The following is a 14,065-nucleotide window of genomic DNA, read 5'->3' as shown; positions in this document are numbered from 1 at the left end:
AATGGTTTAATTGCCTATTTGAGAAAAGTCATAGACTCTTAAGACTGGAAGAATTATTACAATGCCAGATGGGTGAACTTTTACTACAGTCTGCTCATAAAGACAACCTTTTCCATTTCTTTTTCTAAATTATCAGTAAGGGCCTTCAGTAAATTATTCAAATGCCTTACAAAATACAGTAACTTCCTACTACCTCACTGAAACCTTTCCTGTTACATGTTAAGGGAATTCCTTGTCTATCAGTTTCAGAAACAGGGTAGCTATTTAACTGTCACTCATCCTTCCCTCTTCATTTATAGCTCTTGTCTTTCAAAAATATAAGGTATATGTGCTATTGTAAAAAAAAATGGTGCTGTGAGCTTCTTCTAAAGTCAGAGGTCAGATGTATGTGACGAAACTCATTTCTGTTATATCAACTGGAAAGGAAAATGTCACACTGAGGATGGAAGAACTAAAGAGTAAAGAAAGTTTTATTTTAGTTCACACAAATTCACTGTGGTTATTAAAGTTCTGCGTAGACATATAACGAAAGGGAATCCCATTGTAGCATTTATAATTTGAAATATCCAGTCTAGCATTTGACTCAATCTTATATTATTCCCAAGCAAGAAATTAATAGAATCCATTGAGTTTGGAGTTAAAGAATACAAATGATAACGTTAATTTGGCTAATGCTCTACAACTTTCTAGACATATTTACCTTTTGTTATCTGGTTTTGGAGACCTGAGTGTGAGTGCCCACTCCACCACATACATGCTGTGTAGCCTTAAACAAGTTGCTTAAACTTTGAGCTTTCATAACTAATTGAAAAATGAGGCTAGGTATGGTGGCGCATTTCTGTCGTCCCAGCTACATGGGAGGCTGAGGTGGGAAAATCGCTTGAGCCCAAGAGATCGAGGCTGCAGGGAACCATGATCACACCACTACACTCCAGCCTGGGTGACACAGCAAGACCCGGCACCCAGACTCACCAAAAAAAAAAAAAAAGGTAGTACCAGGTTTACCAACCTAAATCAGATGATTGATGAGAGACTCAGATGAAATGAGAAGTCATATGATGGACATTCTGTGGGTTAATCTCCTTAACTAAATTGTTTCTGAGGGAGGGACTGTTTACTGCTTATTTATCTTGCCTAACACTGTGGCTCATAGTAGACACTCAATAAAAACTTGTTAACTTTTATGGAATATTTACCCAATAGTTTTCTCCACAGATGATTTTACTAATGAAGATGGTCATTTGTTATGAAAGATATTAACTTATAAATTCAAAGTCTTTTAAAGTTTTATTTATTTACTTATTTTTATTTTCGAGATGGGTTCCCACTTGGTCTCTGAGGTTGAAGTGCAGTGGCATGATCATATCTATTGCAGCCTCGAACTCCTAGGCTCAAGTGATCCTCCTGCCACAGCCTCCCAAAGTGTTGGGATTACATGTGTGAGCCACTGTGTCTTTTAAAGCTTTAAAGGCTCACTTTTTTTTTTTTTTTTTTTTTTTTTAAAAAGACAGGGTCTTGCTCTGCCCTCCAGGCTGGAATGCAGTGGCGGGATCACATCTCACTGCAGGCCTGACCTCCCCAGCTTAAGCCATCCTCCCACTTCAGCATCCCAAGTAGCTGAGACTACAGACATGAGCCACCACATCCAGCTAATTTTTGCATATTTTTGTAGAGATGAGGTCTCACTGTGTTGCCCAGGCTGGTCTAGAAGTTCTGGGCTCAAGCAGTCCGCCTGCCTCAGGCTCCCAAAGTGCTGGGATTACGGGTGTAAGCCACTGTGCCTGACCTAGGCTTACTATTTGTGTGTGTGTTTGTGTGTTTGAGACAGTGTCTCCCTCTGTTGCCCAGGCTGGAGTGCAGTGGCATGATCTCGGCTCACTGCAACCTCTGCCTCCTGGGTTCAAGTGATTCTCCTGCCTAAGCTTCCTGAATAGCTGGGATTACAGGTGTGTGCCACCACTCTTGGCTCGGCTAAGTTTTGTATTTTTAGTACAGATGGGGTTTTACCATGTTGGTTAGGCTGTTCTCAGACTTCTGACCTTGTGATCTGCCTGCCTCAGCCTCCCAAAGGCTTGCTATTAAACACAGGTATGTAGAAAAAATTTAGATAATCAGTATTGGCCGTCTTCCCAAGGCAAGCCTAGCACGCTTTGTCACCCAGGCTGGAGTGCAGTGGTGTGATCTCGGCTCCCTGCAACCTCTGCCTCTTGGGTTCAAGCGATTCTCGTGCCTCAGCCTCCCAAGTAGCTGGGATTACAGGCATGTGCCACCACGCCCAGATAATTTTTGTATTTTTAGTAGAGATGGGGTTTCACCATGTTGGTCAGGCTGGTCTCGAACTCCTGACCTCAGGTGATCTGCCCGCCTCGGCCTCCCAAAGTGCTGGGATTACAGGTGTGAGTCACCATGCCAAGCCCCTAGGTTATTTTTTAAACAATATTTTGATTTGAGGTTTGTGTTGGGGGGTGGAGAAGTAGCAAATGGTGATGGGTTGTGTTGTTTTAAACATAACCTGGTGGGAAAATTCACTTAACTGAATTATGTTTACATTTCTACATTTGTTTTCCAAACACAAGGACAGTTCTGTTTTTATTCTAAGGTGTGTTTTTCTTCATGGATAAAGAAGAAACCTGTATCACAAAATGTTTTACATTTTTACATTGAGATAGGACACTGAATTCCATTTTGGGAAGAGATTCCACTTCTTCAAAATCTTGTGTTATTTCAGCATTGATTTTTTTTTTCCTTTTTTTTTTTTTTTGGAGACAGAGTCTTGCTCTGTTGCTCGGGCTGTAGTGCAGTGTCACAATCTCGGCTCATTGCAACCTCCACCTTCTGGTTCAAGCAATTCTGGTGCCTCAGTCTCCTAAGTAGCTGGGACTACAGGTGCACATCACCATGCCCAACTAATTTTTTTATTTTTTATTTTTAGTAGAGACAAGGTTTCACCATACTGGCCAGGCTGGTCTTGAACTCCTGACCTCAAATAATCCACCTGCCTCGGCCTCCAAAGTTCTAAGATTACAGGCGTGAGTCACCGCACCCGGCCTGTTTTTTTTTTTTTTTTTCAATAAGTCTGTGTAACAAACCCTTAAATGTGAATCTAAGCACCAGGCTTAATATTTCAGCCATGGTGAAATGCACACTGAAAGGCACGGGAGGACCGACACAGTTAAAGTGACTCATGTTAGAATGCAGACTCTCTGAGGACAGGAGCTTTGTCATGATCTGTCTACAGAACCAGGAATATTTGTTGAATGAATGAACATTGGGCCTGTCTCCCCTTACTATTGTGCTTGTAGCTCGAAAGTATTTCCACTGATGGTACAGAAATCCTTCTTTGGAAACTGGATCTCATGTGCATTATGAGTGATTGGTTCAGGAATAATTGGCGTAAAGTTTATGGCGGTATCGTCTGGATTTGTGTCCTTTGTGTAGCTTTCGGTGCTCCAGGGAGAGGAGGCCAGTTTTGGAGAAAATTTGCTAATGGATAACTTGGGAGGACTCTCTGATTTCTCTGCTACTTTTCTTTCTGAAAAATATAATTAATCACGAGTTCAGATGGAAACAAAGACTCTTCCTTTTGACTCAGGGCTGAATTGTAGCAAGGAGATTTTGAAGAGTTATTACCTGGGGAAACCAAGAGTTTTGCTGTAGAAACTGCAGTGCCAGCCTCATTTTCTGCAATACACTTGAACTCCTCAGAGTCTTCAGGAAATGCTTCTGTGATGATCAAGGTGCAGACTTCCTGTGGAAAGAGCAGAAATTCAACTTGATTAGCGTATTTGGATGCCCCAAGTTAACAAACATATAGTGTGGGAGGATGTTGGGGAGAGTAGGTACTAGGAATAAATAGATTATTCCTGAGATTTAAAAAAAATCCATCTGATTAGGTATTTTCTCTTCTCAGTGGGCTCATAAAGATAAATCTTAAAAATACAACCCCATTGGCTGGGCGTGGTGGCTCACGACTGTAATCCCAGCACTTTGGGAGGCCAAGGCAGTGGATCACCTGAGGTCAGAAGTTTTAGACCAGCCTGGCCAGCATGGCAAAACCCTGCCTCCACTAAAAAATTACAAAAATTAGCCAGGTGTGATGGCGGGCACCTGTAATCCCAGCTAATCAGGAGGCTGAGGCAGGAGAATCATTTGAACCCGGGAGGCGGAGATCATAGTGAGCTGAGATTGTGCCACTGTACTCCGGACTGGGTGACAGAGCCAGACTCCATCTCAAAAAAAAACAAGAGAAAACAAAACAAAAAGCCCCATTAATTGTACATTTCAAAATAGCTAGAAGAGAGGAATTTGAATGTTTCTAGTGTAAAGAAAAGTAATTTAGGCGATGCATATCTCATTACACTGATTTGATTATATGAATGTATTAAATTATCACATATACCTTGAAAATATGTACATCTAATATATATCAATAAAATAAAAAAATATAAAACAATCCCATCATGGTTCTTATCAACTGCCTCTTAGACATGTCTGTTTTCTCTACTAGACTATGAAATCCTTGAAAGCAGGGATTATATTTTATTCCTTGACTTCTAGAATTTGGTGGCTTTAGTACTATAGAAACATACTCTGAACTGAACTAGAAATTATCACTACCATCAGACTTAGACCTAATGTTAATGCAGAGATGGCCACAGTGTGATGGTCACCACACCTTCTTCTTGGACAGTGAGCAGTTTGGATGTTTGATGTCAGGACACCTCCTTACTGCTTCTGTGTAAAGTTCATGAGTCACAAATCCTAACCCAAGTGGGATTACAGGGAGAATGCGTATTCTTTGAGAGCAGGGACCTTGTCAGTCTGGTTCATTGCTGTCTCTTTAATACCAAGAACAGAGACTAACCGTAGTCTGTACTCAGTAAACCTATGTTGAATTCATAAATATATGAATAAAAACACCGATGAATCCCAGTTACCTTGTTTCTTCTGCTGTGTCAGTTCAAGAGTTGGTGTAGGGGAGCCTCAAAAGAGCTCGTGAAGGCAAGAGTGACTTAGGGGACAAAGTCTTCTAATGCTAATGTTGATTTAGTCAATTATCAAGATTTTAAGAAATTATACTTACCAGGAAGGGATGATAAACTTCTGAAAGATAAGAAATAAGAGAATTTAAGTGATGATAATTAATTTAGTTGGGAGAAGGGGCCATATGTATATGAGAAATACCTGGAAGCAAATACAAAATTGACTAATCTGGAGTCCCAGACAGTAAGTAAATTCTTCAGAAACTCAGAAAAGGTACATAAAGGAATGAATAAGTGGCAGGGTACAAGAACTTGATTTTAGTTCTGCTTCTACCACTAAATTGTTCTGTGACCTTGTGAAAATTACTTTACTTACCCAGACTTTCTTCATCCCTGACACGAAGATTAGACCGGAAGAATATATCTTCTCTGAATATCAGCACTGCTGAACACGCTAATACTGAGATGGCCTTTTTCACCCAAGATAATCATTTTTTCCTAATTTCTTTGATTAAAACAAAATGGAAAATTACATTATGAAAATACTGTAGTATTACTGTAGAAAAATATATGAAAGGTTAATAATGGTTTTCTCTATTTTTAATTTTTGTGTTCGTGTTATGTATTTTCTAGGTTTTTTATAAGTTTGCATTACTTTATTTTCAACAATACAACAAATGTTATTTAACAGAAATATCATATCCTTTTTGTAATAAGATTTTTTTCCTATATGTGATGTGTAAATATTTAGTTATTTTGAATTAATATTTAAATGAGTGTATTTTCTTCATTTGGCATAAGAACTATCTTGGATTTGAACACTGGCTTCAGCATTTACTAGCCTTGTGTCCTTGAGCAAGATTTTTTTGTATTTCTAATTTTAGTTATTTAAAAATTAGGATAATAACACATATTTCAAAATGGTTATGTGAGGATTAAATGAGAAATTGTTTATAAAGTATAAACTCATTGTTTAGCATGAGATAGATCATCATACTTACTATCCTTCTCCAAATTAATTACCTTGTAGGAAAATTACCCAATAAAGTAAAAAGTTATACATCAGTTTTTTTATGTTTTACCCTTTAAGAAATATGTTTATTCTCATATTTCTTTTTGTTTATATGTCAAGAACTCATGAAAATAAGATTAATTTATGATAAACCAATATTTTCACAGCTATGAAAATTACTCTTTCATCAAAACAGTTTTCTCTGTTGGTGGTTGTTGAGAAATCATTTGGATTTGAAATAATAATTGTTTAACAGCACAAATCTTTAAGCCTTTTAAAAATCAGCAATTAAACTTTAAAACATGAAGTAGACGTCAAGGTTAACTGGAATTAAAAACAATTGAAAGGTTTATCATGATACTTTTCCTCAGAACCCGAAAGTCATCTGAGTTGGTTATCTGCACGTTCTGTCTGTACCAGTAAACTTGAACTGTGGCTGTGTCCTGGATTCTGCATGCAAACATGACTGGCTGATCTCTGGTTGTAGAGATGTCTTGAAGATGCTGAAGAACAAACACAGAGTTCAGAGGATGGAAGAAACTGTTATACCATCTACAATGATTTGATATGCCATTTGCAGTAAGAGTGCATTTTTTTAATCATAATTATTCACAGCTGACTGTATCTTAAAGCACTGTTGGGCATTCTTTTGGGCTTTGTAATGTGCTTTACAGTCAGGTGTAAATTATTTTTGTCTTCATAGAATTATATTTAATGAGAAAATTATTATTTCACTTCAAGAGCTATTTTTTTTCAAATTAGAAAACAGATTAGTTGAATACTCTTTCTTTTGTTATATTTGACTATTTTGTTGAATACATATCTAGTCACAGATTTAGTCTTTATTATTGGTCACAGTAGCATGGGCAGTACAGTAATCACCCCTTATCTTCAGGGGACACATTCCAAGACCCCCAGTGGAAGCCCGAGACCATGGAAACCTATGTACACTGTGTTTTTTTCCATACATACTTATGATAAAATTTAATTTATAAATTAGTCACAGTAAGAGAAAATTAGTCACAGTAAGAGATTAACAACAATAACTGATAAAATAGAACAATTATACCAATCTACTGTAATAAGAATTATGTGAATGTGATCTCTCTCTCTCTCTCTTTCTCTGAAAATATCTTATTATACTCTATTTATCTATTTTCAGATCGCAGTTTACCGTGGGTGAACTGGATAAGGAGGTGAGTACTATATTGTAATTTGTTAAGAGCCCTGAATCAGGGAACTTGGGCCAAAATGTTAACTCTGCCACTGGCTGATTGAAGCACGTTATAGGAACTTGGAAAAGACTATTAACCTCTCTGGAACTTAGGTTCTTCGTCTGTGAACTAGGGCTAGCAAAATGTGTGGGGTTTTGAGGCTCATTTCACAAAGGTCTGAAAACTTCCTGTAAAGAATAAGAGTTATACAAATATATAAAAGGTGTTTATAGCTAGTTTAGTATCACAATGTATAAATGAATGGGTGGCATTTATGTTAAATTTACCCCTTAAATCCTGATCTTTCTCCTCCCTCTACCTGCACCCCCAGAGTACCCTGGAATCTGTAATGGTATTTCAGATTATAACTTGGCTGTGAGACCAGAGAGTGGGAATCTGAGGTCTATCAGGTGATAGACCAGCCTAACCCTTCAGGCTTGATGCCCAGAGGTCTCAGGGCATCTTATAGGGAAGGAATGCAGCAGGAGAGACTTGTAGAAATAACAAACATGTACCTGACAGCATCTGTTGAAAGTGAGCTTCCAGAATCAATAGCAATGTCACTTACTCTTAATGACATTGTTTCGTCTCCCGTCCTGTATCTGGTACAGATTAAATCCCTGCCCTGCATTTCATACTTTGAGCCAGCATTGAGCATTCATTCCAGTTCTGCCAGGTTTGGTAATTGGGAGACAGAGAGCTCAGAGAAGGCTCAACCCTAGTTTTGGTTTGACCTGGGTGATTCAATTGTGCTATTTCCAGTGAGTGAGAGGGAAGATAGTGATTCCTGGCTGTGACCTAATCAGGACTCAGTTACTACTTTGCTTGTTGACTTCAGAACGGCATTTTATGGCTAGTTAAGAGAATTTGACTCTATTTTGAGGCCAGGCAAAGCAGTATCCTTGGAGGGGACAGTCTAAGCATTGCCCTCCAGAGCTGGAGGACTGCCACAGAGCAGAAGTCTAAAGAGCACAGGGTAAACCATAAATTGCTCTGTGACACTGAGCAAATCATTTCACCCCTTTTCAGCCTCATTTTTCTCATATATGACATGATAATAATCTCTGAAATCCTTTCTGGTTTCCCCTTTTTTTCTTCTCACTGCTTCACTAATGTCTACAACTTATTTATAAAATCTAAACTCCATCACAGAGGGTATTACACAAGTGGATCCTGACAGGCTGCTGCAGGGACTCTGCATCTGGTTTAAGGAATAAAAGAGAATATGATGCTGTCACTCATACTGTTAAAGCCCTGAAACTCAGGTCTATGGTGGCCAAAAATTAACGGGCTCAGTTCTAGCTGCTACTGACCACACCTTAAGTTTCCTTTATGAAAAGCATGATGCTTCTAATTTCAGTGTCAGTTTGGGTGTTTGCTCCAGTGCTACACTTTCTTCTTTATCCTCCAGCGTTCCATTAGCTGAGATGGAGAAATACAACACTGGGCAATTGTATTTGGGAAATGCATATTGGCAAGTATTTAGATACTATATATTAAACGTTTTAAAAAACTTTTATTATTTTTTTTCTTCCTCCATACAGTTGTTCTTCTTGGATCTTTTAGGTTTTCAAAAAAGCATCTCCCTCCCCCGCTTTTTTTTTCAAGTTAAAAGAGAATTCATTCCTCGGATAGTTGGAATACTCTCTTATGGGAACAAGTTCCTAGAAACCAACTGTTTATCGTCTGGCACACAAAGAAAGGGCCAAGCCATAGAGCTACCATGGAGTTATTTCTGAAACCTGTGGCTTTCTTTCTTGTTCTTTTGAGGTCATGCAGCTAGAGGCTTTCTTCATGTATACTTCTTAAGAAAACTGCATTAACTGCTTTTTCTTGGGCCTATGTCTGCATTACTAGGACCCTCTCAGAAGGCTTAAAACTGAACTTACCCTCCAGGGATTAATATACAGTGGTTGAACTAAGGTAGAATAACTTGATCTGTTGTTGGAGGTTTCATTTGCTGGGGAGCTGATGGTCAGAGAAACTCTAGTGGTTTTCTTCTTTATCTGGTGGGGGAAACAAAACCAAACACCATCAAGTGAAAGACAGATTAGAGGCAACTTGGATAGAAATGCCTCAGTGTATACACATTTGAATGTAGCACATATTTTTACCTAAAATCCTTATATTTCTCTGTATTTTCATAATAATTTTAATACTTTTTTTAACCAATTATTAGTGGATTATAGTTCCAAATAGTTTCACTTTAAATTTATTTTGTCTCAGTCTGGTAATCGGGGGTGTTATGAAATACTTACGTTGTCTAGAAGAAATAACCTGTAAAGCAAATAATCACTTCAAAGTTTCTCTGCAAAGTCTTAGTTTTTTTTTTTTTTTTTTTGGTATTTTTTAAAGTGGAACTTTCACTATATTCACACGCGACAAATGCACATCCACATGAGATTCTGCACTTACTCTGAAATTTCTGTAGCACATTTCAACCACAATCCCAGAGGTAAAACTTTTCCTTACTTCCCTGAGCACCTGCAAGAAAGAGAAAAGATAGATTTGGTCTAAATCTCATTGGATTTTAATACAATTTAGTTCCAGTGTGTTGTATTTACACTCGGACTAGCAGCAGGTGTTGGTTACAGACAGGTTAATCCAGAACATCTGGATTCTTTTTTTTTTTTTTTTAGATGGAGTCTCGCTTTGTTGCCCAGGCTGGAGTGCAGGGTGTGATCCTGGCACACTGCAACCTCCACCTTCCGGGTTCAGGCTATCCTCCCACGTGAGCCTCCTAAGTAGCTGAGACTACAGGCTGCACCACCATGTCTGGCTAATTTTTGTATTTTTAGTAAAGACGGGGTTTTGCCATGTTGGTCAGGCTGGTCTTGAATTCCTGACCTCACATGATCTGCTGCCTCAGCCTCCCAAAGTGCTGGGATTATAGGTGTGAGCCACCATGCCCAGCCCAGAACAACATAATTCTTAACTCAGGATGTAACTACTTTAGCATTCTCCATTTTAGAAATCCAGGTGTTTGCCTTTATAGAGTTATAGTACTGGTGCCTAGAGGAGGTATTGAGTCATTTCTCAAAACATTATTTCAGAGGGCATAAATTAGTATCTGTGAATTTGTGTTTTGGTAAGTCTTCAGAATATTTGTTACGGTAAGAAATATATTGAAACACATTGCTATGCTTACTATAAGGAAGGATGTTATCTTAATCTGTTCAGGCTTGCTATAATACCCTTTAAAATACCTTGCTGGGTAATTTGTAAACAATAGAAATTTATTGCTCACAGTTCTGGAGGCTGAGGAGTCCAAGATCAAGGCACCAGCAGATTTAGTGTTTGGTGAGAGCTGTCTCCTTCATAAATGGTGCCTTGTTGCTGTGTCCTCACATGGTAGAAGGGGTAAGCGAATTCCCTCAAGTCTCTTTTATAAGGATACTAATCCCATTCATGAGATTGGAGCCCTCATGACTTAATCACTTCCCAAAGGCCCCATTTCTTAATGCTATCACATTTGAATATTAGGTTTCAATATGTGAATTTTGGGGGGACATCAGCATTTGGACCATAGCAGATGTTGTCAGTGTTCCTATTATCTCCATGATGATTTACTAGAGAAATGTATTTCAATTGTTAGTACGAGAAATAGTTGAGCTTCTCCCATGATACTAGTTTAATTTTTCCTCATAGACACTATTAGTCTTAATATTGGTTGTGTTGCTATTTGTGTTAGCTACTTGAAAGTTTAGAGCTCACTTCAGAGCCAATAATTTTTTAATTTAAAATTTTATTTTCCTTACATTTACATTTAAAGATTCATTTTCAGTTTAGGAAAACTTCTAAGTGTGTTTAGAACAGTCTAGGTATATGAATTTACTTTTTATAAATTGCATACAATTTAAATACATGAAGTATTTCGAATGAAAATTTAGCAACTAAATTCCAATGTTTTAATGCAAAATACAGTTTTAAAGACTAAGTACCAAAAAAGGTAAAATTATTATTATTATTTTTGAGATGGAGTGTCGCTGTGTCGCCCAATCTGAAGTGCAGTGATGCGATCTCTGCCCACTGCAACCTCTACCTCTTGGGTTCAAGCAATTCTCCTGCCTTAGCATCCTGAGTAGCTGGGATTACAGGTGCGCCACCACACCCAGCTAATTTTTTTTTGTGTGTGTGTTTTTTGTAGAGAAGGGGTTTTGCCATGTTGGCCAGGCTGGTCTTGAACTCCTGACCTCAAATGATCTTGCTGTCTCAGCCTCCCAGAGTGCTGGGATTACAGGCATGAGCCACTATGCCCGGCTGCAAAATGAATCTTTATATTGATTGCACGTTGAAATGATAATCTTTTATATATGTTGTTTTAAAACATATTATTAAAATTAATTTTGCCTGTTCCTTTTTGTAATTTTAGTGTTACCATTAGAAAATTTAAAATTATATATTTGTTGTGCTCTTTTCTTTTTTTTTTTTTTTTGAGACGCAGTCTCACTGTGTCTCCCAGACTGGAGTGCAGTGGCGCGATCTCGGCTCACTGCAAGAAGCTCCACCTCCCGGGTTCACGCCATTCTCCTGCCTCAGCCTCCCGAGTAGCTGGGACTACAGGCACCCGCCACCACGCCTGGCTAATTTTTTGTATTTTTAGTAGAGAGAGCGTTTCACCGTGTTAGCCAGGATGGTCTTGATCTCCTGACATTGTGATCCACCTACCTCAGCCTCCCAAAGTGCTGGGATTACAGGTGTGAGCCACCACGCCCGGCTGTTGTTCTCTTTTCTGATAGGCATTATATTTTTATTAGATGGCACCATTCTGTACCATGAGCTTTCCTAAAGGGTTAATAAAACTTTCTCAATATCTTCTAAAGTGACTGGTTCATTCAGTTTTTCTGTGTCTCCAGAATAAACTTTGATCATTTATATTTTCCTCAAAAAATTTTTTTCAAATATATTTTCTTTTTTTTTATTTCCAAGTTTTAAGTTCTGGGGTGCATGTGCAAGATGTGTAGGTTTGTTACATAGGTAAACATGTACCATGGTGGTTTGCTACACAGATCATTCCATTACCTAGGTAGTAAGCCCAGCATCGATTAACTATTCTTCCTGATGCTCTGCCTCCTCCCACCCCTCATTCTTCGACAGGCCCTAGTGTGTGTTGTTCCCCTCATTGTGTCCATGTGTTCTCATCATTCAGCTCCCACTTATAAGTGAGCTCATGTGGTATTTGGTTTTCTGTTCCTGCATTAGTTTGCTGAGGCTAATGGCTTCCAGCTCCATCCATGTCCCTGCAAAGGACATAATCTTGTTCCTTTTTATGGCTGCATAGTATTCCATGGTGTATATGTACCACATTTTCTTTATCCAGTCTATTATTGGTGGGAATTTAGGTTGATTCCATGTCTTTGCTATTGTGAATAGTGCTGCAATGAATATACATGTGCATGTATCTTTATAATAGAATGATTTATATTCATTTGGGTATATACCCAGTAATGGGATTTCTGAGTCAAATGGTATTTCTGCCTGTAGGTCTTTGAAGAATTGCTACACTGTCTTTCACAGTGGTTGAACAATTTACACTTCCACCAACAGTGTAAAAGCATTCTTTTTTCTCCACAACCTCACCAGCAGATTCTCTATTCCATTCCATTGGTGTATGTGTCTGTTCTTGTACCAGTACCATGCTGTTTTGGTTACTGTAGCCTTGTAGTGTAATTTGAAGTTGGGTAGTATGATACCTTCAGCTTTATTCTTCTTACTTAGGATTGTCTTTGGTATTTGGGCTCTTTTTGGGTTTCATATGAATTTTTAAATATTTTTTTTCTAATTCTGTAAAGAACGTCAATGGAAGTTTAATGGGAATAGCATTGAATCTATAAATTGCTTTGGGCAATATGGCCACTTTTACATATTGATTCTTCCTATCCATGAGAATGGAATATTTTTCCATTTGTTTGTGTCCTCTCTGATTTTTTTGAACAGTTGTTTGGAGTTCTCCTTGAAGAGGCCCTTCACTTCTCATTAGTTGTCTTCCTAGGTATTTTATTCTTTTTGTGGCAGTCATGAATAGGATTTCATTCATGATTTGGCTCTCATAGAGCCAATAATTCAATAGAGATTAGAGTTAGGATCTCCTAAACTTGTGACCTGATACTCTTTTTACACTTTATCTATGATGATTTATTTCCTCAAACCAACATTTAGGTCACATGGCCCCACAAAGAACTTTTATGTTATTTCCATGTAGGAGAGGTTGATTGGAAGATGTAGGTTAGCCTAAATAACAAAATATGGTAATTTCCAGAAAGTCATTGGTTTATGGAAATAGAATATCTAAAATTGTAACTATTCGAGAAAATTTAGGCCATAAGTTTGCATTACACAACAATGCTTTAATGAAAACAAATTAGTTCCCACTTAAAAGTCTTTTATATATAGTGTTTGATACCATTATTAGAACTAGATTTATCTAATCTCCTTCTAATCTCAATATATAATCTGTTAATACTTGGTGGCTCTTTTCAGTCTTTAAAAACCCTTTGTCATCTTGAAGTTGTATTACCATATCAGGCTTAATTTGCTTTAGACTAAAATTTAGGTGATATAAAAAGATTTATTAATGCTACTTCATGTTTTATTTGTTAAGGTAGATAGTGGCTACAGAATGTACCTTTTATTATTATTTAAACTGTACATATATATTCTATTAACTCTTTCCTATGTATATAATATTTTGTAATAAATTCATAAGATTAAAATAAATCTGTGAACCGAAGCTGCCTTTTGTTTTTGTAAGAGTTAGTTTTTTCATTTTCTTCTTCTTCTTCTGCTTCTTCTTCTTCTTTTTTTTTTTTTTTGAGATGGTGTCTCTCTCTGTCGCCCAGGCTGGAGTGCAGTGGCGT

At 37.8% G+C, this 14,065-nt stretch overlaps 1 protein-coding gene across 11 annotated transcripts in view; it reads left to right on the top strand.

Annotated features, from left to right (window-relative positions):
• The window catches only part of KLHL3 (kelch like family member 3), a 287,169-nt gene that overhangs the window by 24,672 nt on the left and 248,432 nt on the right, over positions 1-14,065 (top strand). For 9 of the 11 annotated variants that reach the window (XR_004056391.1, XR_004056389.1, XR_004056390.1 and 6 more), the window contains 2 exons: positions 6,366-6,573; positions 7,157-7,190. The gene's annotated coding sequence lies outside the window, so the exon portion shown is untranslated. Of the gene's footprint in view, positions 1-6,365; positions 6,574-7,156; positions 7,191-10,457; positions 10,549-14,065 lie in introns of those variants that run through there. The other 2 variants (XR_004056394.1, XM_030927614.1) reach the window with 2 other exon arrangements.

This window comes from Rhinopithecus roxellana, chromosome 3, assembly GCF_007565055.1.
Source record: "Rhinopithecus roxellana isolate Shanxi Qingling chromosome 3, ASM756505v1, whole genome shotgun sequence".
In the NCBI taxonomy this organism is placed as follows: domain Eukaryota; kingdom Metazoa; phylum Chordata; class Mammalia; order Primates; family Cercopithecidae; genus Rhinopithecus; species Rhinopithecus roxellana.
This window is presented reverse-complemented; position numbering and strand designations above follow the sequence as displayed.